Source organism: Bactrocera neohumeralis, unplaced genomic scaffold (assembly GCF_024586455.1).
Source record: "Bactrocera neohumeralis isolate Rockhampton unplaced genomic scaffold, APGP_CSIRO_Bneo_wtdbg2-racon-allhic-juicebox.fasta_v2 cluster10, whole genome shotgun sequence".
NCBI classification, from domain to species: domain Eukaryota; kingdom Metazoa; phylum Arthropoda; class Insecta; order Diptera; family Tephritidae; genus Bactrocera; species Bactrocera neohumeralis.
Genome location: NW_026089623.1, coordinates 2599961 through 2623934, shown reverse-complemented (window position 1 = coordinate 2623934; position 23974 = coordinate 2599961). Strand labels below are relative to the sequence as shown.

At 38.2% G+C, this 23974-nt stretch overlaps 1 protein-coding gene and 1 long non-coding RNA gene across 6 annotated transcripts in view; both read right to left on the bottom strand.

The window, feature by feature from the left end:
* The window catches only part of LOC126764853 (neurotrimin), a 364259-nt gene that overhangs the window by 42220 nt on the left and 298065 nt on the right, over positions 1–23974 (bottom strand). The gene's annotated exons all lie outside the window — the stretch shown is intronic.
* On the bottom strand, positions 20212–21269 carry LOC126764946 (uncharacterized). The gene is made up of 3 exons (XR_007668143.1): positions 20976–21269; positions 20769–20905; positions 20212–20658 (listed from the first exon to the last, which is right to left on the bottom strand). It is a non-coding gene; the product is annotated as an uncharacterized LOC126764946 (long non-coding RNA).

The following is a 23974-nucleotide window of genomic DNA, read 5'->3' as shown; positions in this document are numbered from 1 at the left end:
TGTAATATTTTACCTATATTTATTAATTTAAAAATCACTTAGAACACTCATCGTTGCCAAGGCTAGATTGTTTACAATTATGAGGAAAACGAGCGTTGCCACATCTCAAACACCAAATTTGTAGGATTCTTAACGATTTTTCTTTGTTTATATACATGTGTATATATACATATGTATAGTATATATGTATATGTATATCAAAAGTAATGTAGTACTAATTTTTAATACATTTTATTATATCTGTCAGCGATTTCCATTTATTTTTTATGATACACTGGTTTGTATTTTAAGTGACGATATATATATTATTATATTTAAAATATGAGTTTCGGATATGAGTGGTTATATTTTTCGGTTATCATGCACTCATATTGAAACAAAATTTGAGTTTTCGTACTGTACTGTACTGTACACCTTACACTTTATTACGTAATATTATTATATAATATTACTTATACAAATGTATATAATATTATTATATAATATTACTAATACATGTATATAATATTACTTATTTGCTTAATAAATTTAAAAAAGAAAATATCCATATGCATGAATAGAGGAATTTTTGCGAAAAAGAGGAATTTCAGCGAATTGCCTTGTCATCACATGGCAGCGCTCCATTTCTTCGTAATTTTTGGTAAACAAATGAGGTTCAAAAGAGTGTAAAATGTAATTTTTTAAATAAAGATTTTTTATATAAAAAACCTGCTAAAAGTGTAAAATGTGGATTTATTTAAAAGATTATAGTGTAATTTAATTAATTTGAAGAGAAAAATGTGAATAAAGTGTGTTTAACGTGGTGAAATAGCTTCTTGAAATGTTCGAATTTTGCGAATTTTTGAACTTTAAGGTCGAATATCTCCTAAACTAAGCGTTTGCGGTACCTATAACCTTATATATTTTTTAATTAGGAGGACTTCCTCTTTCCAACGGTACCTTCAAATCGCGGCGCCAAAGAAATCGGAATTGTGCCACCTCGAGTAATAGAACTCATATTTACAAAGTTTTTTTACAAGAATATATTATTAAAAAACAGTTTTTAATTTTATAAACATTTTGCTGCTTCACTTGTATTAACACGTACTAAAAAATTTGTAAACATTACCAGCTGTTTGTACATAAACAGGGTTGCCAAGGGTAATTTTTTTTTTAATTTTTTCTTATCAATATGTTGGGTATTGAACACCATCAAAATAATTGCAAAAATTTAAATTTGAAAAATTGACTTTTTGCCGCTAAAATCGCAATTCGGCTATAGTACAGTGGTCTGATTGCGTCCATCTACGAACTCGTAATTTGTTGCACTAAGGAACTCGCTTACAAAGTTTCATCAAGATATCACAATTTTTACTCAAGTTACAGCTTGCACGGACGGACAGACAGACAGTAACCCTGATTCAAACTTTTCTCGTCATCCTTATCATTTATATAAATTATCGGGCTTTTTACTTCAGCTCCGAAAACTTTTTTTTATTTTTTAGGGTTCTTATGACCCTCTTTATTCAAAATTAAATTGCAACTAATTTACATTTTATTCTTAAAGCTTAGTATCCAGTTCTCAAAAAATGTAAAAACTTCATATAAAAAGAACGCTTTAGAAACGGTCAACAAACTTTCCTGCCAAAAATTTACTTGTGCTGGTATGCAGCTCAAAAGTAATGTAGTACTAATTTATAATACATTTTTTCAATAAAATGCGAATATGGCAAACCTGGTTTTGCGAAGAAACATGAAATCAACAATTGTTTCTTGAAGGAAGTTCAAAGTAATCGTTAAATTCATCCTAAATTAGTTAAAATCATTATTATGAAGTTTGTTTCATTTTGAAATGTTGTATAAAACTTACCAATTATCAACAACATTCCTTAAATCGCAAGGAAAATATTTATGTTACTATGGTTGCCACCAGATGATGAATAACACGCTGTTTTGAATGGTGAAGTTGAACTCAACTTTCTTTATTAAACACATTTCTTTTATACAGAAATTGCTTATTTACTATAAACTTACATATGTACGAATTCTTACTTACTAGTACTTATTTCTTTATACTCTATAATGATAACGTAAGCAATAATTATAGCAAATCAGCAAACCTCAGTTAGGTCGAGAAACGGCTTACATTGCGGCGGCACGGTTTCCGTTCTGGTTTAAGGTTGGTACGCAGCTCTCAAGTAATTGCTCAAGAAAAAAATACATTATTTCTCAAGTAATTTTGACAGCTGGTTATGCATTGTGAATGATCTACATTAGAAGAGCAAGAGAGCATAAACAAAGAAAACAAACTTTGTGCGTAATATGTAAGTTATCACAGCTAGCATAACTAACAAAATGTACAACAACACAGTTGTCGTAGCTAACAAAATATACCGATATTACTCAATTCAGCAATATTCTGTAAATATACAATATCATTGCGCAATAAAGTTAATTTCCAAAATTTACAACAACAGCACATTTCGTCGGCACTAAAGCTTAGTACGCAGCTCTCAAGAAACGTAAAAGCTTCATATAAAAAATCGCTTAAGAAACGGTCAAGAAACTTTCCTGCGATAAATTTACTTGTGCTAGTACGCAGCTCTCAAGAAATCTAATACTAATTTTTGATACTTTTTTCAGTAAAATGCGAATATGGCAAACCTGGTTTTGCGAAGAAACATCATATCAACAATTGTTTCTTGAAGGAAATTCGAAGTAATCGGAATTGTACCTTTAGCGGCTAGTGGCGGATGTTACTTCCTGTTGTCAAATATTAGCGTCAGCTATAATATTTATACCCTTGCAACCAGTTGCTACAGAGTATTATAGTTTTGTTCACCTAACGTTGTTCGTATCATCTAATAGCGGGATTCTGTAACCAGTCTCTAGTCTCTATTTGAGACATTTTGAGGTAAAATCTCAATTAGTGACTAGTTACTATTCACTAAACAGTCTCTAGCGTTAGTCTCAAAATATTGACTCAAACTTGAGACCTAGTAATTAGAAGGTCACAAAACCAAAAAGAACTCTTGTCTGCCATTTTGAATATACTGAACAGAGATCATCACAGATATTAATCGATTGTAGTTATTTTTTATTTTGTAAGCATCTCAAACACGAAAAGATTAAAAATAAATAAATTTTACATAAATTTCTTAAATATTATGAAACAAAGTTAACATATATTTTTACTTTTATTGATAATTATGTTTTTTGACTTAATACTTGTTATCGACATATTTATTTTCATTCAAGTTTAAAAACATCTCTGAATAATGAAATGTAATAGAATTTGTGACTGTCACTTACAGAATAGCAAAATCGTCTCAAGTCTCAAAAATTGTCTCTAACTCAAAATCTCAAATTTAGAGACTTGAGACAGTATCGCAGTACAGAATCGCACGGTAAATCTAATTGATATAGATAAAGGGTTGTATATACATATATATAAACGATCAAGACGCGAAAAAATTTAAAATCCGGTAGACTGTCTGTCTGTCCATCCGTGCAAGCTGCCACTTGAATAAAAAAATTTGATATATCAATGGAAGTTGGTATGTGTGTTCCTTAGTACAAAAAAATTCGAGTTCGTAGATGGGCGTAATCGGGCCACTGACACGCCCACAAACCACCATTAGCCGAAAACATATGAAGTGCCATAACTTAGCACTAAATTAAGGTATAAAGCTGAAATTTGGTACAGAGGATATCAGTGGATAAAATATTTTGAAAAAGTGGGCGTGGCCCCGCCCCCTAATATTTTTAATGTGCGTATTTCCTAAAAGTACAACAATATTCACCAACAGCAACAACAAACAATTCACCCAGCACGAATATTGCAAGAAATACTACCGATAGTGTGAAAATGGATGAAATCACAGGATAACTCCGATCACTTTATTTATCAATAAATAAATGGGCCAGAAACGTAAAAATTTGTCGCCGGGATAGTATGACAAGGCTTATAAGGACCGGGATAAAAATTGGACGATGGGCGTGACAACGCCCACTTTTTGGTGAAATCCCATATCTCGAGACCCGACCTATCGATTTTGACAAAATTTGGAACGTGGCATTCTTTTCATATTCCTATTTCACTCAAATTAGTGAAATCGGACAATAAACACGCCAACTCTCCATATAGCAAAATTTTTAATTTCACTTGATTATTTTACTATCCAGTACACAAATCAGGAAGCAATTAATTCAATGGGATTAAACTTTGCACGAATAATGCCTTTAGTGTATACCACTTTATGACAAAAAATTATTTAAATCCAATCAAAACTTTTCAAGACGCTAGGTACCAAATATAATACAAAGATTTTCGAACTTCCTGGTAATTTTATGCTGAATATATCGGCCGATATTTGAGTTATCTCAATGAAAATTTCAGATTTATTTTACGAATAACAGTATTTCATTGTGCCTAAAATGAATACAATTGGGCGAAAATTGACCTAACCCCCATATAACCATTACCAGGATTTTCGAACATCCTGCTAAATTTGTTTAATAACTACATATGTATTATGATGAAGGTTTTTCTAACAAATCTTATTGGTAACTAGAGCTGCGGTGAGCGTTATTTTTAATGTTTTAAAATGATGTTTATTGTTTAGATGAAGTTCTTTCATCATTTCCAAACTTAGAATTTCTTCTTCTTGAAACGATGGTTCCTAAAACCTAATATTTTAGTATTCTTACACGCTATTACATTTTCATATGGAATCTTATTTTTATTTATTAAAGAGGATAGAAAGGAGTGTATTCTCTTCTCTAATTTTAGTTTTAATTGTATTACTTAAATCGTTTAGTGCTTTCTGGTATTCCTCTATATTCACTTTGTGTATCAGTCGGAGTGTTCCTGTTTGAATTTTATATTGCTCTGGGTCTATTGAAATGCGTCTTCCAAAAAAGTTTGGTATTTTCCAGGTTGTGAGTGTTTTGAGTAATTATATTCGTTGTGCAACGATCTAAAAGTTCTTGAAATGAGCGATCGATTTGAAATCAATGCATAATTTCAGAAAGTGTGGAGTGAAATCTTTCACTTATCCATTGACTTTGCTAGCGTATGGAGGTGTTTTGAAAATGTTAATACCAAGTAGGTCTTCGACCATAAGATTTAGGGATTTTTCATTATCTACTATAACTATGGTTTTCGGTACACCACAGGAAAACAAAAGTATTTGTCGCAAGGGTTCTCTGATAAACTCTATTGCTTTTGATTCTAATAATCTAACTTGGGCGAATTTCCAAAATTTGTCTACTGTGGTAAGTACAAGATTTTTTTCTGTGCTGTATAGTATATATCTATATGAACTATTCCACCAGGATATTGTGGAATAGAGATTTCAAGTAAATGTGGCTTATTAGGATGACGATCGTATTTATTTTCTTTACAGATTTTACGTTGTTTAATTATAGCTTCTATTTTGGCTTTCATTTTTGGAAAATAATATTTTTGAATCAATTGTTTTGTATTTTCGTCTATATTTCAGTCCGCGTTAATGTTCTTTTAATATTGTTTCGTTTTGAATGTCTTCGTTCGTAATGTCATCAACTTCAGTTTGAGTATATCGAATTTTATAATTAGAAAAATGAATTGGGTATATTTGTTGAATTATTTCCATTATTTCTTCAGAAGTAAATATGCCATTTATCACTGAAGGCTTTAAGTAAGGTTTAAAAAGTGAAATTAGATTTTCTGAGGAAAATGTTTGTTTAATTATTACATGTCTATGATATCGCCATTCACTTGGGAGTGGCCAGAAACGATTCTTTTACATATGACTCAAGCAGCTCACGACTTCCGGTCTTTGACCAAGTATCCTCTTGGTAGCCTAAGAACATCCGTTTGAAGGCGAGCTAAAGTGAGAAGCCGAAACATCCCCTGCATAGGATTGTGCGCTGGATTTGGGACCGGCCACGTAAAAAACACTCCAATGAAAAAGCAACAACAGCCTCGGATGAGAGACCCCTTTTTGATGACGACCACGGCAAACGAAATAAAGACTACGAATTGGGGGCATGCACCTGGAATGCCCGGTTCCTTAATTGGGAAGGTACCACAGCCCAGCTGGTTCATGTCCTCGTAAAAATAAAGGCTGACATCACCGCCGTCCAAGAAATGCGATTGACGGGACAAGGACAGAGACGAGTAGGTCCTTGTGGCATTTACTACAGTGGCCATATAAATGAGCGCAAGTTTGGTGTGGGATTCGTGGTGGGAGAGAAACTCCGTTGCCGAGTACTATCATTCACTGCGGTGAATGAACATCCAGCCACAATCCGCATCAAAGTGAGGTTCTTCAACATATCGCTGATTTGCGCCCACGCCCCGATGGAAGAGAAGGACGATGTGACCAAAGAGCCTTTTGTGAGTGCTTGGAGCGCACTAATGAGGGCTGCCCCGCCACGATGTCAAAATCGTGCTTGGCGCCTTTAACGCCAGGGTGGGCAAAGAAGGTATCTTTGGCACTACGGTCGGTAAATTCAGCCTCCACGACGAAACTTCCCCAAATGGGTTGAGGCTGATTGACTTCGCCGGGGCCCGAAATATGGTTATCTGTAGTACTAGACTTCCAGCATAAGAAGATTCATCAAACCACCTGGCTGTCTCCGTATCGAAAAACTACCAACCAGATCGATCATGTTGTGATAGACGGAAGACACGTCTCCAGTGTTTTAGATATGCGTGCGCTCCGAGGTCCTAACATCGACTCGGACCACTATCTTGTTGCAGCTAAGATTCGCACCCGCCTCTGTGCAGCAAAAAACGCACGCCAACAAACACAAGGAAAGTTCGACGTCGACAAGCTGCAATCACAACAGACAGCCGAACGATTTTCTACTCGGTTTGCACTACTGCTCTCTGAGAGCACTCGTCAACAACTCGGTATAACGGAACTGTGGGACGGCATTTCAAACTCCTTACGTACAGCTGCAACCGAAACCAATGGTTTCCGGTAAGTTCAAAAGAACAGCTGGTACGACGAGGAGTACCGTGTCGCAGCGGAGAGAAAACAGACTGCCTACCTCGCAACGTTACGATCGACCACAACACGTGCGGGATGGGATAGATACCGAGAGTTGAAGAGGAAAGTGAGACGCATTTGCAGACAGAAAAAGAAAGAGGCCGAAATGCGTGAGTACGAAAAGCTTGATAAGCTGGCCGACAGGGGTAATGCTCGATAATTCTAGGAAACGATGCGGCGGCTAACTGAAGGTTTCAAGACCGGAGCATACTCTTGTTGAACGCCCAATGGGGATCTAGTCACCGATGCCCAGAGCATACTTAAATTATGGAGGGAACACTTCTCCAGCCTGCTGAATGGCACTGAACGCTCAACGCCAGGAGAAGGCGAACCCGATTCCCCAATCGATGACGATGGAGCAGACGTTCCATTGCCCGACCATGAAGAAGTTCGAATAGCAATTACCCGTCTGAAGAACAACAAAGCGGCGGGGGCCGTTGGATTACCGGCCGAGCTATTCAAACACGGCGGCGAAGAGCTGATAAGGAGCATGCATCAGCTTCTTTGTAAAATATGGTCGGACGAAAGCATGTCCAACGATTGGAATTTAAGTGTGCTATGCTCAATCCATAAAAAATGAGACTGCACAATCTGCGCCAACTACCGTGGGATTAGCCTGCTCAACATCGCGTATAAGGTTCTATCGAGCGTATTGTGTGAAAGATTAAAGCCCACCGTCAACAAACTGATTGGACCTTATCAGTGTGGCTTTAGACCTGGAAAATCAACAACCGAGCAGATATTCACCATACGCCAAATCTTGGAAAATAACCGTGAAAAGAGAATCGACACACATCACCTCTTCGTCGATTTCAAAGCTGCTTTCGACAGCACGAAAAGGAGCTGTCTTTATGCCGCGATGTCTGAATTTGGTATCCCCGCAAAACTAATACGGCTGTGTAAGCTGACGTTGAGCAACACGAAGAGCTCCGTTAGGATTGGGAAGGACCTCTCTGAGCCGTTCGATACCAAACCAGGTTTCAGACAAAGCGACTCCCTATCGTGCGACTTCTTCAACTTGATATTGATATCATCGGCCTCAACACCCGCGCCGTTAGTTCTGCTTTCTCCAGGCTGGACAAGGAAGCACAGAAAATGGGTCTGGCAGTAAACGAGGGCAAGACGAAATATCTCCTGTCATCAAACAAACAGTCGTCGCACTCGCGACTTGGCACTCACGTCACTGTTGACAGTCATAACTTTGAAGTTGTAGATAATTTCGTCTATTTAGGAACCAGTATTAACACCACCAACAATGTCAGCCTGGAAATCCAAGGCAGGATTGCTCTTGCCAACAGGTGCTACTTTTGACTGAGTAGGCAATTGAGAAACAAAGTCCTCTCTCGACGAACAAAAACCAAACTCTATAAGTCACTCATAATTCCCGTCCGGCTATATGGTGCAGAGGCCTGGGCGATGTCAACAACGGATGAGTCGACGTTGCGAGTTTTCGAGAGAAAAGTTCTGCGAAAGATTTATGGTCCTTTGCGCATTGGCCACGGCGAATGTCGCATTCGATGGAACGATGAGCTGTATGAGATATACGACGACATTGACATAGTTCAGCGAATTAAAAGACAGCGGCTACGCTGGCTAGGTCATGTTGTCCGGATGGACGAAAACTCTCCAGCTCTGAAAGTATTCGACGCTTCCGTTGGAAGGACCAAGTGGAGAAGGACCTGGCTTCGCTTGGAATATCCAATTGGCGCCACGTAGCGAAAAGAAGAAACGACTGGCGCGCGGTTGTTAACTCGGCTATAATCACGTAAGCGGTGTCTACGCCAATTAAGAAGAAGAAGAAGATATATAGGGAATGGTATTTTAAATTGGTAACTATCTTCGTCTCTTAAAAAGATCCAAAGTTGGTTTGTGAAAACATTTTTGGGTACTTCTATGGCAGGAGTTAGATTGTGTGATGAGCTGTCATCGGAATGTGTGGCTACTGATAAAGAATTTATTTCAAATGGTCTTGAAGGAGTATCTGCTACTACGTTGGCTTTACCAGGTTTATATCTTGATTCGTAATTACACTCTTCGAGTATGGCTTTCCACCGTTTTAATTTAGAATTACTGTTTTTATTGCTTAAGAGGGGAGCCTGCTTAACAGCTTCAAAAACCTATTTTTTTTAGCTTAAATCACTTTAGAAGTTATCTAAGAATATGTCCCCAAAGTTATGGACGGTAATTCGAAATATTGCCGAAACTAGAAGGGAAATAGTGCATCTAGCAGAAAGCGAAAACTTTGACGCGCGATTTCTCGGTTTTTCAAGTTCACAATTTTTCTTAATTGGCGGGCAGGATAGAAAAAAAACTAAACGTCGTATGGAATTGGGGCTAAGTTTATTATCTTTGACATTAAATTATCTTCTATTTAAACTAAAAAAAACAAGGAAAAGTCAAGTTTGAACATACTTTTAAACAACATAAATTAAATTTTTTTCGGTCAGGAACCATTTTTTTCAATTTTTAAAAAATTTGAAGAATTTTACACCCTTTCTTTGGATTATTCTTAGTTTAACTAGAATATATGTTATTAACAAATATGAATCTCTTTGAATTTTTTGTTTCCGATAGAAATTGCGACCTGCATTCTGACCGCCGCCCGACAAATGCACATGCGAGATGCATCGGGAATTGCTTCCCAAAGTCAGAATATCAAAGATTTCGTATCCAAAAATTGTCGGATGATGTTTAAATATATAACTTTAATCCCTAGAAAACTCGATTTTATCAATTATTTCTTTCCCTCCCAAAAAGATTCTCAAAAACATCGATTTTTTGAAGCCTCTTAAGCAGACTCCCCCTTAAGGCACATGTGAGAGGTTAATGGTCTGTAAGGATTATTGCTTTTGCTGTTGCATAGAGATAATTTCTAAAAGTATTTATTTATTTGGGAAAGCATTTCTTTTTCATTGACTGCACAATTTTCTTAAATTTTACTTTATGATAATTCGGGTGCTCGGTGCTCGTTCGTTCCAAAGATGTGGTTGGCCGTGGGGAAACGGTCGGCGCAAATGATTCCACAAAAATATTAAATAAAACAAAAGGTTTCATATAATACATATATTTAAAAATAACAAATTGGAAACACACTTACCACGTCTGTATCGCTAGGAGGTCGCAAAAGGAGAGAGCGCGCGCAACTTTTTTAGTTAGTGTTTAGTTGCGCGCGAATTGAAACTTCGAAAAAGAAGAAAAGAAATGATTGCTCTGCCGATACAGACGTGGCAAAAGAAATTGGGCGGGGGCGGCGTCAACATTCTCCCCGCCTTGCAGTATTACTGCAAAAGCAGTTTACAATAAATTACTTAAAGCTAACTTAACTAACCGGCTCCTGCACTTCCTCTTACACGTCTTCTTTGCAGATGGGGTGGCCGACAAGACGAATCGAGTCTGGTTCGGTCCGGGAAATGCCGCTGAGATGAATCGAGTCTCAGTCGGTCATTGCTATGCCGCCAATTTGCATAGAAGTCACCACCATCCGAGGTCGGCGAGACGACTCGAGTCTCACTCGATCCTGGGTAGGCGGTGAATGTGAGAGGCGTTGGCAGCCAGTGCACTTTATTGTGCCGATCCTATACGACACCGGATACTATATATCCCAGTGTCGTATTTTGGGCGGTGAGTTGGCCCATTGCCGCTAGTTGTAAAATTGTGAGCACAGTTTACATTTGATATGGTTTGTCTTGGCGTGATGGGCATTGAGGGGTTTAGATCTAATCCTTGACTGCAAGGTTGGTATCCGATCTTCACCATCAGCCGACTTAATGTTGGGTTGAGTACCTAACTCGCCTTTGAGATTTGATACTCTCTCAAGCGTTTTAACCCGTTTGGTTAGAAACTTGTCTAATTTTGGGATCTCTGAATCCGAATCCAGAGATTGTTCCCAAAGCGATAGTGTATAGTCCGGTAGTCGGATTGAACACAAATACGTACATATGGCATCCCAACTATCTACATTGATGCCATGTATCTGTAAAGCTGAAAAGCAGCTATTAATCTCCCGCTGTAAATTTTTGAGTTCGGTCTCAGATTCTGTTGAAATGTGCGGGAGCTTGAACAATAAATTTAATTGTGTGTTAACAAGCACTCGCTTGTTTTCATACCTACACAACAAATTGTTCCAAGCCAATGCGAATCCGTCATTCGTCAATGGCGCTTTCGAAACGATATCTTTTGCCTCACCTCGCGTTTTTTGATTCAAATGGAATAACTTTTCTACCGGAGATAGCCTTGGGTTATTCCCATAAATGGCGGCAAATAAATCCCTAAATGAGGGCCATTGTAAAACATCGCCATGAAATATTTCGGTATCATATGGCGGTAAGTTGATGGTATACCTCACGGGTTCTACCGTTTGTTGTAACCGTTCAGGTTGAATCACCGTAGAATTTGAAGTTGGGCTTTGGTTGAACGCCGTGAGGTTGTGCATGTGTTCGCCCATCAAGGCCGCGCAACACACATACGCGTGGTAACAGCTTGAATATTTAAGCTTAATGTCGTCAATTGAGCTTGTGTCGGAAGGATCCACCTTTGGCAAACACAACTTGTATTCTGACTTTACCTCTGCCCACAGAGATTTCAGTTCAGTTTGTTGTACTTCCAGAGAGTAGGCACTTTGGTTGTTTGCTGTTGGAGTAAAAGACTCCTCAAACTCCAGTAGAGCGTCTGCAGCTGTGTTAAATGCTCTGATGGCTTCCATTGTGTTCAAAAAATTGAACCGGAACTGCAAAAATGTTGCACAAAGTCGGATCTAAAACTTGAAATTAAAATTAAAAAAATATTTGCAAATATGTTGCAAAAGTTCAAAAGTTACAGAAGCACTCACGGACAAACTAAAAATTAAGTTGTTGAAAAGTAGTGCGTTGTTTCTTTGTGAAGCGTGAATTTTCGAAAGAACAAAAAATTAATAAATTTCGTAAAGTATTTTTGCTTGCTGGGTAATCGGCCCAATGCACTTGTACTTGCACTTGCAAATTTAGTGAAGTATTTTTTCAAAGTATTTTTCCAAATTTAATTTGAATGTGCTTGCTGGGTAATCGGCCCAATGCACTTGCACGCCTAGTCCTTGACTATGTACACCAACAAAATTGATTTGTTCTTAATTGCTTTAATAAAATCCAAATATGTATAAATACAGATAAAAATTCACAGGCACTTATTTGATTTACTATATGCACTATTCACTTCCACTTTTATCACTGGGTTATTTTCGAACTATTTCGATTTCACCACTATACTCTTTGTTTGTTGGGATGGCTGCTGTGCTGCCTTGCCTTTGCTGCTCTCCCTTTGCTGCTTGGCCTGTGCTGCTTCTCTTTGCTGCTTGGTCTTTGGGTCTTCGCCTTTGCTGCTCTGACTTTGCTGTTTGATGATCTAGCCGTCGCTCACTTCACTTTTCTCCAATTTTTTAGTGTCACTCACTGCACTTTGTATTAATTTTTGTATTTTGTTTTTTTTTTTTTTGTTCACTCGCGAAACTGCAGCTGCGTTATTGCTGCTTGCCTTTATTGCTATTCGAGCAATATATGGGAAGGCAGAGTTGAGCGACTAGACTCAAATTAAACCACAAGGAAAAACCAAAACCCGAGAGAGATTGTTGACGCTCCAGACGATTTTGTGCGTCCAAGAAATTTATAACTTTTTCTCGAATAACAGAGTGTGGTTTTTTTTGTAAAGTGAAATAGTGCATTTGCCAGGTGTATTTGTTGTTGTACTTAAATGAAGTACAATACTACCTGCAATCTTGTGCTTTGATTTTGTGGGTAGAGTGCCAAAAATAAGTTTTGGTCTCCACTTCACACAGCACAATGGGGTTTGTACATAAATGATGCACAAATTAACCAATCTATTGCCTTTAGCTTGCAAAGCACAAATCCAAAATATGTTTGGCTGTAACTTGCGAGTTGCTAAAGCGGGCAAATTATGCACTTTCACTTTAATAAAAAATCGACTTGTTACCTGTTATCCGGCTCGAAGGACCAATGATAATTTGGGTGGTGGAGCACGGTGCTCGTTCGTTCCAAAGATGTGGTTGGCCGTGGGGAAACGGTCGGCGCAAATGATTCCACAAAAATATTAAATAAAACAAAAGGGTTCATATAATACATATATTTAAAAATAACAAATTGGAAACACACTTACCACGTCTGTATCGCTAGGAGGTCGCAAAAGGAGAGAGCGCGCGCAACTTTTCTAGTTAGTGTTTAGTTGCGCGCGAATTGAAACTTCGAAAAAGAAGAAAAGAAATGATTGCTCTGCCGATACAGACGTAGATATATAGAACATAAAGGTTATGGGGTTTCCTTCATGTTCTAAGATAACGCCTGTGGCATCGTATTTGGAAACATCTGTTGTCAAATCGAACTAATTTTTTATAATCAGGATATTGTAGAATGACTTCTTTCGATGTCAATGTGGATTTTATTTTTATTAAAAGCTGCTTTAAAGTCATTTTTTAATTGGATTTGAATTTTTTTGGAAACATTTTTTGACATTCTACCTTCTTCGCCACGAAGTAAAATTGTAAGTGGTTTTGCTAACTTTGCGTAATCTTTTATGAAACGTCTATAGTATCCTAAATGTCCGAAAAATGATCTAAGGTCTTCATGTGTTTGGGATACTTTTTATTTTAGATGGATTTGTGGAAATACCAGCAGAAGAAATTATGCGAAAGAATATATACGCATTTGTCTGCTTGAACTTTCATATCAGCTTTACGGAGTGTATCGAAAGTTTTATCAATATGCTCTGAATGAGATTTTTCATCTTTGCCAAATATTATTATGTCGTTTATATAGACATTACATATTTTTCCTATATATTGTCTCAGATTGTCGTCTAATGTTCGTTGGAATCGGATGGGGCGTTCTTTAGTCCAAAAAGTAGTCCGTTGTTCACTGAAAGGCTGTTTTCTCCACGTCAGATTGCTTAAGTGGAATTTGATGGAAACCGTTTTTTAAGTAGATTACTGAAAATATTCGGGTTTCTCCTAATTGTGATAATACTACATTTATCTCTGGTATTGGATATCTATCAGCAGTTATAACTGTATTTCGCTTTCTATAATCAACAACTAATCTGAACATTTTCCACCTTTCCACCTGCATCGTCTTTTTTGGACACAACCCATATTGGTGAGTTGTATGTTGCTCTTGATTTTCTGATAATACCGTCCTCTAATGTAATTGTTTTAAACTGGCTGGATATGTTTATTATATTGAGTATATACTACATAAGTGTATCTGAATTTGTTCTATTTTCCGCTATTACTTTTGTTGTGTATGTATGTTAGTTTTTTGTTAGGCTCTGAAAATAGGCTTCGGTGTTTTTGTACAAGTTGTTTGATTTCGTTTTTTCTGAAGTATTCATATGTTCGTCACGGATTTGAATATCTTGCGCTCTATACTAGTGATGGAGTTGAATCTTACTTTTTTTGCTACGATCATGAAATTGTCTTTAGAATGTATTATTGCTGATAATTCCTTTAAACTATCATTTCCAGGAATTGCGTGAAAAGTTGTAAGAGTGGGTAACAAAAAAATCTTAATTTGCATTCTTCGGTATTAAAAAGATTTAGGAAAGTGTGATGGTAATGTGTATTTTCCCACCGATTTAATTTGCGTAAAAAGGGTTATTGTTTTCTTTGGGATTTGGTACTACATTTGACTGTATATAGTTTTTTTTGGAACCTGCATCAACTAGAATTTTTAAAATTTCTCCACTCTTCGTTTTGCAGCTAAAATATGGTAACAAAGACTGTTTAATCTAAAAAATGGACATCTGTCAGGTCTAGCGATTGTTCGTTTTGGTCGGTTCCTATTGTATCGAAAAAGTCATAGTTGTATTCGTTGTTTTGGTAGTCATTGTTGTGTTGGTAATTTTATTCACTGTAAGGTTCAAAGTTTGAATTTACACGAAAGTTTTTTTTAACTTTGGTTGTAGTTCATTTTTGTTTGAAAAATCGGATGGTCGTTTGACAGTGAATTTGGGACTTGGTCTATTGGCATAATTGAAAGCATTTGTTCTTAAGCTAACATCTATGTCTATTGGTTGAGGTGATTTTGGTGGTCTTTTAGGAGGATTATTTGGTGGTTGGTTAAATGGATTTTGGTTATGATAACTATGTTGCTGATTTAGTGGATATTGGAGATAGCGTTGTTGGCCGTAAGAAATATAGATTAGAGTTGGTTTTTGTATGAAAGCTAATTCGGGATGAAATTTGGTTTGAGGAAATTGTTGGTAAAAATTGGAAGAAATTTCTGTTGTTGGTATTGTTGTCTAGGATATTGATGTTGGTAATTAGTATGGAAATGCTGATTGTTGGCATGTTTTGCTCTGAAGGTTTGATTTTCTAATTTCAGGCAAAGGTAAAGAGCTTCCGGTAGGAAGATCACCAGAAAGTCCTCTGACAAACATGTCAAGGGATTCATCATTGAAAACTACAGTTAAAAGATGTATTTCTTCTTCTCCTACTTCCATACAACCAATTTTGTTAAGGATTGAAAATAGGTGCGAATAAACTTTTTGGTAAAACTCAATAATTGTTAGTCTTCCTTGCATGAGACAAGTCTTTTGATACTCTAATGTACCAATGCCTCTTTTGTCTGCGTAATGGGTCGTTAAACAACGAGATATTGCTGTCCAATCTAAAAGCTTATATGACTCTAGTGCTATGCCTGCTTTCCCTATAATTTTATTTCGAATTACATTTAATATGCCAAAATATCGTGGTGTGCCTTTTAAGGGTTCATATATTCTCAGAATCCGCTCGACACTTTAATAAGCATTTAATTAAGATATTTTTTTTTTATTATTTCATTTTATTTACAATCTGTCGTGTGACAATAAGCAAATGTTATTATATCTAAGATTCACTTTGATGCTAAAATTGCAATTTGTCCCTTAAATGCATAAGGGCATTTGAAATATAAGATTTGTACTATATATCACAATTCACTTAATTTAGTATTATATATATTTTACAATTTAATTAATTCAGTTAAACTTAAGATCTAAATGGTAAGTCTAATGGATGTAGCCTTTGCAGTCGGCGAGTATCTTCACTGTTGTCCAGTAGGTTAATGGCATGTATGTTGGGATGGCAGCTTAGGCGATTAAGATATCTTGAACTGAGTTTCTGAATCTCGCTCTTCGCCATATTTATTTCAAGATCTTTGTGTAAGTTAATTAGGATATAAAGCTGTAATTTGTTACGGACGATCACAGTGGCAAGGGCCATATGTGCGAAAAATGTTAAAAAAAGGGCGTGGCCCCGCCCTCTAACAAGTTTAATATACATATCGCATTAGCCACTTAAGCTGCAACAACAAAATTTAGTGGGTACAAATCTTATAAGAATTTCTACCGACAGTGTGAAAATGGATGAAATCGGAGGAAAACGTCCCCATATAACGGTACTGTTAAAAACTATTAAAAGTACAATAAATCAATAACTAAATACAAAAGAGATGGTATGACGGAGTTTTTGAGAGCCGGTGTGAAAATTGGAAGATGGGCGCGCACCACCTTCTTTTTGGTGAAACCCCATGTCGCGATGTGTCGGGACCTGTCTTACCGATTTCGACAAAATCTAGTATGCAATATTCTTTGTGCCTAAAATAGATACATTTGAACGAAATTTCGCCTAGCCCCTATATGTATAATCAATATCAGGATTTTCGAACATCCGATTGACTTTACTCAATATGATTGGTTTTACATCTTATAGTATGGAGGATGGGGTCATGGGTAGAGGTTTACGCAAGTGAGGAACGTTCCCTGCTCGCCATTCACTTGGCAGTGGCCAGAAACGATTCTTTTACACATGGCTCAAGCAGCTCACTACTTCCGGTCTTTGACCAAGTATCCTCTGGGTAGCCTAAGAACATCCGTTCGAAGGCGAGCTAAAGTGAGAAGCCGAAACATCCCCTACATAGGGTTGTGCGCTGGGTTTGGAACCCGCCACGTAAAACACACCCCCAATAAAAGGAAACAACAAGCCTCGGATGATAATAGAGCATGCACCTGGAATGTCCGGTCCCTTAATTGGGAAGGTTCCGCTGCCCAGCTGGTTGATGTCCTCGTGAAAATAAAGGATGACATCACCGCCGTCCAAGAAATGCGATGGACGGGACAAGGACAGAGACGAGTAGGTCCTTGTGGCATTTACTACAGTGGCCATATAAATGAGCGCAAGTTTGGTGTGGGATTCGTGGTGGGAGAGAAACTCCGTTGCCGAGTACTATCATTCACTGCGGTGAATGAACATCCAGCCACAATCCGCATCAAAGTGAGGTTCTTCAACATACCGCTGATTTGCGCCCACGCCCCGACGGAAGAGAAGGACGATGTGACCAAAGATGCCTTTTATGAGTGCTTGGAGCACACTTAAGAGGGGGCTGCCCCCGTCACGATGTTAAAATCGTGCTTGGCGCCTTTAACGTCAGGGTGGGCAAAGAAGGTATATTTCGCACTGCGGTCGGTAAATTCAGCCTCCACGATGAAACATCCCCAAATGGCTTGCAGCTGATCGACTTCGCCGGGGCCCGAAATATGGTTATCTGTAGTACTAGATTCCAGCATAAGAAGATTCATCAAACAACCTGGCTGTCTACGGATCGAAAAACCACCAACCAGGTCGATCATGTTGTGATAGACGGAAGACACGTCACCAGTGTTTTTGATGTGCGGGCGCTTCGAGGTCCTAACATCGACTCGGACCACTATCTTTTTGCAGCCAAGATTCGCATCCGCCTCTGTGCAGCAATAAACGCACGTCAACCAACACAAGGAAGGTTCGACGTCGAGAAGCTGTAATCACAACAGATAGCCGAACAATTTACTACTCGGCTTGCACTACTGCTCTCTGAGAGCACTCGTCAACAACTCGGTATAAGGGAACTGTGAGACAACATTTCAAACTCCTTACGTACAGCTACAACCGAAACCATTGGTTTTCGGAAAATGCAAAAGAACAGCTGGTACGACGAGGAGTGCCGTGTTGCAGCGGAGAGAAAACAGACTGCCTACCTCGCAACGTTACGATCGACCACAACACGTGCGGGATGAGATAGATACCGAGAGCTGAAGAGGGAAGCGAGACGCATTTGCAGACAGAAGAAGAAAGAGGCCGAAATGCGTGAGTATGAAGAGCTTGATAAGCCGGCCGACAAGGGTAATTTTCGAAAATTCTACGAAAAGATGCGGCGGCTAACTGAAGGTTTTAAGACCGGAGCATCAACCCCCAAAGGTGATCTAGTGACCGATACCCAGGGCATACTTAAATTATGGAGGGAACACTTCTCCAGCCTGCTGACTGGCACTAAACGCACAACGCCAGGAAAAGGCGAACCTGATTCCCCAATCGACGACGATGGAGCAGACGTTCCATTGCCCGACCATGAAGAAGTTCGAATAGCAATTACCCGTCTGAAGAACAACAAAGCAGCGGGGGCCGATGGATTACCGGCCGAACTATTCAAACACGGCGACGAAGAACTGATAAGGAGCATGCATCAGCTTATTTGTAAAATATTGTCGGACGAAAGCATGCCCAACGATTGGAATTTAAGTGTGCTCTGCCCAATCCACAAAAAGGGAGACCTCACAATCTGCGCCAACTACCGTGGGATAAGTCTCCTTAACATCGCGTATAAGGTTCTATCGAGCGTATTGTGAGAAAGATTAAAGCCCACCGTCAATAAAGTGATTGGACCTTATCAGTGTGGTTTTAGACCTGGAAAATCAACAACCGACCATATATTCACCATGCGTCAAATTTTGGAAAAAACAGGTGAAAGGAGAATCGACACACACCACCTCTTTGTCGATTTCAAAGCTGCTTTCGACAGCATGAAAAGGAGCTGCCTCTATGCCGCGATGTCTGAATTTGGTATTCCCGTAAAACTAATACGGCTGTGTAAACTGACGTTGAGCAACACCAAAAGCTCCGACATTATTGGGAAGGACCGAGCCGTTCGATACCAAACGAGGTTTCAGTCAAGGCGACTCCTAGTGCGACTTGTTCAACCTGCTGCTGGAGAAAATAATTCGTGCTGCAGAACTTAATCGAGCAGGTACAATCTTTTATAAGAGTGTACAGCTGCATGCGTATGCCGATGATATTGACATCATCGGCCTTACCACCCGCGCCGTTAGTTCTACTTTCTCCAGACTGGACAAGAAAGCAAAGCAAATGGGTCTAGCAGTGAACGAGGGCAAGACGAAGTATCTCCTGTCATCAAACAAACAGTCGTCGCACTCGCGGCTTTGCTCTCACGTCACTGTTGACAACAACATCCGGTGTGTTTAACGTGGGTACCTGCTGACGACACCCTTACTCCACGGCGCTCAAAAGAACATCGGATTAAATTAATGCGTTGATCAGCGCACTGAGAATGCTAAGCATTTTCAGTACCAATTGGCAGTGTGGAATAGACACACTAACCACCTTGATCGGGTTCGAGGCCCATCTGAAACCTCTGCCGGTACCCGGTTGCAATGCAACTCCACATTGGACAATTGCCCTGCCTGCATTTAGGTGTAAACCACAGCCACCACAAAACTCCCCAAAGGGCCAAACCCAATGAGCAGATTGGAGTTACCTCCAAGGGCTAACTGCTCCCCGTGGTACCAGAATTAAGTCTCCGGTCAGACCTTGTAGCCAAAGCTACTACCAGTTGAGCTTGCATACAGCTCTGGACTGGTGGCCAGGATTTTAGTCGCTTCTTACGACAGGCATGCCTTACCACGGGTATATTTGGTTTCCCCCCCGAACCCAAAGGGGGTTTCCCCTACCCGCAGGGGAGTCACTGTTGACGGTCATAACTTTGAAGTTGTATATAATTTCGTATATTTGGGAACCAGTGTAAAAACCACCAACAATGTCAGGCTGGAAATCCAACGCAAGATAACTCTTGCAAACAGGTGCTACTTCGGACTGAGTAGGCAATTGAGAAGTAAAGTCCTCTCTCGACGAACAAAAACCAAACTCCATAAGTCACTCATAATTCCCGTCCTGCTATATGGTGTATAGGCTTGGACGATGACAACAACTGATAAGTCGACGGTGCGAGTTTTCGAGAGAAAAGTTCTGCGAAAGATGTATGGTCCTTTGCGCGTTGGCCACGGCGAATATCGCATTCGATGGAACGATAAGCTGTATGAGATATATGACGACATTGACATAGTTGAGCAAATTAAAAGACAGCGGCTACGCTGGCTAGGTCATGTTGTTCGAATGGACGAAGCAAAGGAAGAGGAAGATCTCCACTCCGTTGGAAGGACCAGATGGAGAAAGACATGGCTACGCTTGGAATATCCAATTGTTTTTAACATAATCAAAATATTCACACAGTCTGAGAAGATGCCAAAATGATTCGTTATTTGCAATTTTGTTAATATGGCTTTAGAGGTTTGTGAGACATCAAACTCATTTTACTTCATTTTAGGTTGTTGAGCTTCATTTTTGTGAAATCGCCACATCTAATTCGTATTTACACTGCGCGTCATGTTGAAATTTACGAAAGTTATCTCATTATCCGGGCGTTTATCACAAATGTAACGGGAAATCCATATGAAATGCCAAATCTGTACGAACTGGATGTCAATTTCTCATTTCATGCAACAGTTTAATTAGCTATAGCGAGCAGACAAAAACTTATTTTTATATATAAGTATAATAAATTATTAAAATAGATCATTGTTTGTTGTATTCAATATGAAAATAAAACAAACGTTTGTTCTCACATATTTTATTGCACTGCTCAGGTCGATTTAAACCATAGAACAAAGATTTATTTATCTATTATATTTGCTGCTTCTGATATAATTGTTATTTCCAATGATGTGCTATGATTTTCAATGCTATGTTATGATTTCCAATACTATAAAATTAAATGAATTAATTATATTCAAAATGTTGTTCACAAATCACATAAAATTCATCCAACTTACCTTTTGTTCTAAGCGAGCGAATGACTTGCATCTTTCAATCGTTTTTTTAATTACCCTTTTTGGGATTTTCTTTTGGCACTAATGACAGTTATGTTTTCTCATTCGCACTCATTCAATAATATCAAGAAATATGATAGCTAGTTTTGTTCTCTTTGAGATATTAAAAAATTAAGCACGTGTGCGTACATGAAAAAATATGTAATTAATTGTATTAAATTTCTGAGAAAAGTGGTTAGCCGTGGCTGGGAGGGAAGAAGATTCTAATGTGTGAAAACAAACAGCTATAATTATACTCTTGCAACCAGTTGCTACAGAGTATTATAGTGTTTCCCCTAACGATTGTACATATCACCTAAAACTAATCGAGATAGATATAGGGTTATATATATAATATATAGTATATTATATACGTATATAAATGACCAGGGTGAAAAGTTGAAATCCGGTTAACTGTCTGTCTGTCCGTCCGTGGGTCCGTCCGAGCAAGCTGTAACTTGAGATATGTATCACGATGAAACTTGGTATGTAAGTCCCTTAGTACATCAACAAATTCGAGTTCGTAGATCGAATCGTCATTAACCGAAAACACATAAAGTGGTATAACTAAGCGCCTCATTAAGATATAAAGCTGTAATTTGGTACGGCGGATCACAGTGGCAAGGGGCACATGTGGGAAAGAGTTTTTGAGTGGGCGTGGCCCTGCCCTCTCCTAAACCACTTAAGCTACAACAACCAAACTTGCTGAGTACAAATCTTATAAGAACTTCTACCAACAGTGTGAAAATGGATGAAATTGGACGATGGACGTGACACCGCCCACTTTTTGGTGAAATCCCATATCTCGGGACCCATCTTACCAATTTCGACAAAATTTAGTACGTAGCATTCTTTCGAAATTTTTATGTCCCACTGTGAAAATTAACGAAATCTGACAACAATCACGCCTACTTCACATATAGCACAATTTTAAATTCCACTTGATTCTTTCAGTTTCCAGTACTCAAATCAAGAAGCTATTAATATAACGGGATACAACTTTGCACGAATAATGTCGTTAGTGTGTGCCAACTTATGACCAAAAAGTGTTCACATCCAATAAAAACTTCTCAAGACCCTAAGTACCGAATATTTAGACCCAGGTACCTATAGTTGATATTTGATCGAAACTGTCGGTCAAAGTATGATATATATAACTGAAATTTGCAGACAATCCTTCTCTTATAGTGGTGTGTCTGTATGTCAAAATTAGGTTGAATCGGACCAACTGCACTTAGCCCCCATATACTTATAAAGATTTTCGAACTTCGGGGTGTACCGCATATATCGGCTAACATGTGAGTTATCCCAATGAAAATAAGAAAGCGTGTTTAACTCATAACAGTGTATCTTTGCGCCCAAAATAGATAAATTTGAGCGAAAACTTGACCTAGCCCCTATATAACTAATATCAAGATTTTCGAACATCCGGCTGACTTACTTAGTATTTCATATAACAATGACAACAAATAATTATATATTATACATTATATTTATAAGGAACGCACGCATGCTAAAAAATAAAGTTCGTTGATAAATGTGCACTGCGCTCTTTTTTCTGTGCGCCTGGTCAACCACAATTATCATATAGACATCCTTCACAAAATTTAATAATTTCAGTAAAATTTGATTCAGAGCCAAAATTTCAATTTTACAATTAAACACGCCACCTCTGACCTTCCGCATTTACATGTTGCCCATGTAGCCGAATAAAAATATTTTTTTAATGTACATACATACTATACGAGGGCTGTCTGATAAATAACCGACCTCAACGGGAAGCTAGCGGCACATCTGAAAAAAAAGTTTCTACTTCAAATTGTTCATTTTATAATAGCTACTCGCCAATTTTCAGAAATCTATCTTGCGCAATTATCTGTTGACAGTCGTTTTTGTGAGTCTATTTCGGTGATTTCCCATAAATGGAAAAAATTGAATATCGAGCTGTAATTAAATTTTTATTTCTGAAAGGCAATACGCCTTCACAAATCAAAGATGAGTTGGGCTCTGTGTATGGTGACTCTGCACCATCGTTTACCACCGTAAAATTTTGGGCAGCTGAATTTAAACGTGGTCGCAGGAGCTTGGAAGATGATGAACGTCCAGGGCGTCCAAAAACCGTAACCACTAACGATAACATCGCTAAAGTTCATCAATTGGTACTAGACGACCGCCGGATTAAAGTTAGGGAAATAGCTGAGATTATGAATATGCCAAAAGAACGTGTTTGTCACAAATTAAACCAAAATTTGGGCATGAGAAAGCTGTCCGCTCGTTGGGTGCCGCGTTTGCTTACGCTAGACCACAAACGTGCGCGTATGAACATTACCAGCGCTCTATTTGGAAGGGTTGCAGAGATGGGAGCATCGCTGGGAGAAGTGTGTGGAGTTACAAGGAGACTATGTAGAAAAATAAAAAAAAATTTTTGAAAAAGTCGCGTGCATCATGGTTACGTCGGTTATTTATCAGACAGCCCTCGTACTACATATGGTAATAAATTATAAAATTGCCATTTATATCAAATCCTTTATCTCTTCTAAGGGTTTTTATATGTTTACTTTATATATAACTTCATAGATCGTCGATTTAGCCCATTTGATCTAACTCCATTCATGTTCAGTGCCAAACCATTAATATTATAAGGTTTCTTAGAATGACGGAAATTATATAGGATAATATAATTTCACAAATAAGGCCAACGGGGAGTTTGAAAATACTTTATAATATAATACTTTATAAGATATATATGGGAGATAGGAGGATTTTGGCATAACTACATATTAGTAATAGAAACAGATGCTCTTTGAGTCTCATTAATGTATCTCACATACAATTATCATTATATAAGAAGTAAAGTCAACAAGATGCTTGAAAATCCGGATATTAGATATATGGGTCGCCATTTTAGGCACAGTGGTGCATCGTTAAAAGGAAAACATGCTCCCTCAATATAATTAAGATAA